The sequence below is a fragment of the Parasteatoda tepidariorum genome, chromosome X1 (genome assembly GCF_043381705.1).
Source record: "Parasteatoda tepidariorum isolate YZ-2023 chromosome X1, CAS_Ptep_4.0, whole genome shotgun sequence".
Lineage (NCBI taxonomy): Eukaryota > Metazoa > Arthropoda > Arachnida > Araneae > Theridiidae > Parasteatoda > Parasteatoda tepidariorum.
In genome coordinates, this window is record NC_092214.1 from 57,544,445 (window position 1) to 57,548,697 (window position 4,253).

At 27.0% G+C, this 4,253-nt stretch overlaps 1 protein-coding gene across 1 annotated transcript in view; it reads right to left on the bottom strand.

The window, feature by feature from the left end:
* LOC107457479 (fibroblast growth factor receptor-like 1) overlaps positions 1-3,183 on the bottom strand; it is an 83,315-nt gene extending 80,132 nt beyond the window's left edge. The window contains exon 1 of the mRNA XM_016075646.3: positions 3,092-3,183. The gene's annotated coding sequence lies outside the window, so the exon portion shown is untranslated. The remainder of the gene's footprint in view (positions 1-3,091) is intronic.
* Positions 3,184-4,253: the final 1,070 nt, after the last annotated feature.

The window sequence follows — 4,253 nt, forward strand, 5'->3', positions numbered from 1 at the left end:
TACATACATACATATATATATATATATATATATATATGTATATATAATATTGTTTATGAAAAAGAAAGAACAATGTTTTTCTAGGCCTTATATGCATCTGAAACTTTTTGCAGCAGTTCTTTTCAATGTTAGATTATTTACTTATAAAATGGTTTTTAAGTTATTTTAAAGATTTAAATATATTTATATACATGTGTGTGTTTTTCCAGAGTAATCGTGAAATAGGCAAATTTATTCCTTATGTACGTTGTATTTTAAATTAGAAAGTTTTGACACTTGAAAAGTCTTAGTAGTGAGTTTCGAATTTTGTGAATTCAATGTAATACAGAAGCGTTCGTAAAATACTCGTGTATTCCAATTTATTTTTGTACTCTTAGGACACTTTTTCGCATTATAAAAAATAAACATAACCATAGTCAACAATTATGCTTTTGCCCAAACTCATTTACCTATTATCATATAATGACTGTTTTAAATATAAGAATGTTTTTAATTGTTGTCTACAGTTTTAATAGACTCTGAATCTATATACATTTGCACCAGTTTAACAGTTTGCACCAGTTTTTGCACCATTTTGCTTCAAATAAACCATAAATTTATCATAAAAAATGGCAATGAAACTAATCAAAACAGTTAACTGCTTATAATTTATTAATCTGTAAACGAAAAAAAAAGCTTATATTCTTTTTCTTAAAAATTTCATTAAGAGATAGTAATAACATTAAGTTTGCAACTTGTGGTTTAAAAATTTAAAAATTTATTTAAATTTCTTATATGTGTCTCGCGTCCCATACGTGCAATAAAAAGTATAGAATTATTTATTTTTGAAATCATTGAAACTTATGATATTGAAATATATATGACTATTATTTTTGAGGTGTTAAAGCTTTTCAAACTGTTTTTAATCTTCATCCTAAACCAAAACATACCCTTATTTCTTTAATAAGTACAGAATTATATTTTTTTGACTAACTAATAGGAGAGCATCTGTAAAACAAAATTTTCCACTTCACATAACATAGTACTGTCAAACGTAGTACTATAACGTAGTATAATCAAATAGTTCTCGTTAGGTACGCAGCTGCTGTAAGAAAATTTTGTTTTTCAAAACTAGTACATGGATGCCACATACTCGGGACGAGAATGTGTAATGATTCAAAAAAAGAATATTTTATCAGCTTTAAGGAAAAAATGATTAGTCAATCAATTTGCTAAAATAATTTATTAATGCGAAGGAAAATGTGTTATAAGATCTAGCAATGTTTTAAATGCATAGTTTATAGTGTAACTTTAAATTTAATATTTCTTAGTGAAATTATGTTTTGCTTATAAGCTTTGCCTATTTAAAAGTTTGGAGTTATAGATAAACTTTTCCCATTTTGGCTAAGTTTTTTATTATTTTAAGACTATTTTATAACTCGTTATTGATTTAAAAGAATGTAAACTGAATTTTGTACATTAAGAGCTCTTTTAAAATTAAAAAATAGAATAATAAAAAATAACATTGCTTAAACAAGAAATCATTTGAAAAATATTCAAAAATAATTAAAAATGAATGAAAATAATTTATTATTACGAATTGGAATCATTTTTCAACAATATAAACATTATTAAAGAGAAGTATAAGCTACTATTTTTTTAATCATGAATCATTTAAAATAGAAATAGTAAAAAAACAATAATAAAATGCTGAAGATGCAATAAAATGGTATAAAAATATATAAATGGAAATAATAATATGGGAAAGGGGCATTAATAGGAATAATTACTCCGTGGAAAAAATTTCTAATTTAATTCGAAACAGCAAAACATATTTTCCTTCAAAGCATAAAAATCAAAAAACATAAAACAACTTTTTTTAAACCTATCCGGCCATAGAACAGAGAACCAATAAATTTTTTAATAACTTGAAAATATACGTAAGAGTGTAAAGATAAACTAGTCGAGTAATATATGAGAATGTTAAAATTTAGTTGCGTTTAATATTCTTAGAGCATTCTTCAAAAGTGGAAAAAATTATTTAAGAACATGCCAAAAAATATATATACATAAAACAATTAGAATCATAATGATTAGATGAATATATATTAGAGAAAAAATTATGATCAAAAATTCTAATACAGCATCAATTTTAAATTAAATTTAGCGTAAAATAGTATAAATTTGCACGGTTTTCAAAAATGTTTCTGAGAATAAAAATATGTAAACCAAATCAGAAGTTTGTCCGTGATAAAAATAAATAACACAAATTAGAGTACAGATGTCTTATAGGAATCTGATGTGAGTGGAAAAAGTTTTGGAGTTGTTTGCTTCTGAAGAAGTTTGTCAAAACAAACGTTAAAAAAAGTCACACCGCAATTTTAACACGCTAGCACCTTCCCCATAACAAAATATTAAAAACTTTTTGCATATAAGTTATCAGATAGTTATGAGAACAGGTTTTGGATAAAGAAATAAATCTTAATTTTTGCTTTTACCGAGAAAGCTTCAAAAATGCATAATGAATGATTTGCTCTTTGTTTCGTAACAAAGTGTAGTTTAGTGGGTAGTAAACATAATTTTTTTAAATAAATATTTAAGAACAGCATTGTTTATCGTTTTCCAGGAAATTATTGACGGTTACACTTAAATTCCATACACAACTATTTAATAAATTTAAAGTATATATTCCACACGTGGAAAATATTGTTTACTTTAATTTCAGTTTTAAGATTGCTTTAACTGTAGTTGTAGCCAATTTTTAAACTACAGCAAACCTATGGAATAAAACAGTTTTATTTGAAATAAAGGAACAATTGAATGAATAATTGGATTCTAAGACATTGATGATCTGTCTACTTTTAGCAGCTGTATGACTGATTAGCGCCAAAATCGATTGTAAAGAGAAACTAGTGTCTGTGTTATGAATGCGTGGTTCCCAGGACAACGATAAAATTTAGTTTTCATTCACATTCCCCACCAAACTATATAAAAGTAAACTTTTCAACAAAAAAATCAAGCGCAATTTAGTTTAAAAATCTAACGAGCGCGAAAAATCGGAAGACTCGCCAATTAATTCTATGGCATGCAATTTGAGCTTTTTTTTCTTTACCTGGCTGTTGGACTCCACTATTGAAACTTAAGCTGGCACAAGCGCGTGTTCGCGCTACTGTTGCTACAGTGTCTCTCAGCCCTGGATGTGGTGGGCGAGCTAGGGCGGTAAAAGCACGCAGGTGCTTGTTCTTTGTTATCATTGGCCGGCCGGGGGAAAGCATATGTGACGTCACATTACTCCTTGTTTTTCTTCCGCCACCCCTTGGTTGACGATCTTTTTAAAATGTGTCTTCCCGGAAAAATTCTTCTGAGTGAATCCTGGATCATGCTTAAATAATCACCTAAAAATTAAACCGAAGAAATCAAAACTATTTTATTACGTGAAAAAATAAAATTCATTTGCTCCGAAAAATATTTCTGACCGATATTATTTCTCCTTCCAAGAGAGCTATTTTTTCACTGAATCTTGAAAAGAATTTTTCCTACAAAGCATATTTATCCTATCAAAAGTTGACTTAGTTGTTTTTAAATGTTCAAAATAATAAAATTTACTTCATTCATAATTTATAGAAATAACGCTTTTTTTTATTTGTAAAACTAAATATTTTCTATAAAAATTACAACTTGAAAACAAATGTAAAGGTTATTGAAATAACAACTTTTTGCCCTCATTACTTTAATTTATTAAACACAATTTAATTGTGTGTTTTGATTTTTCTTTCACCGATAAAATATAACAACAAAAAAGACTTCATCAACAATAAAATATCAGACACGTTAACAGCTTTAGTAATGAGGAGGATATAATTTTACACTCATACAATTAACAGTTTAAATTAATCGATTTATGCCGAAACAGCACGGAGCATTTCTAGCGTGACAAGATCGTATTAGTTTTCCAATAAAACACCACAACCTCTATCACAATTTACGAAGGAATTCTTTTCTGTTCATTCGGAATATTTATGTTTCCCAAATGCTTATTTTTTTCAGTTTGGGTGGGAAAAAAATGCAATCAATATCTATTTCCACAGTTATGTATGCTATTTACCTAAAGCAATGTCTAGATTTATTTCATTTTGTCTATATAGGAATATTAAATTAATGATTTAAAGAGTTTCGATGCAATCTGTTTACAACACAAAAAAATGTTTTCTAACATTTCTTGTAATATTAATTAGTAATTATTGCGTGGCAAAATTTTAAGCTATATATATATA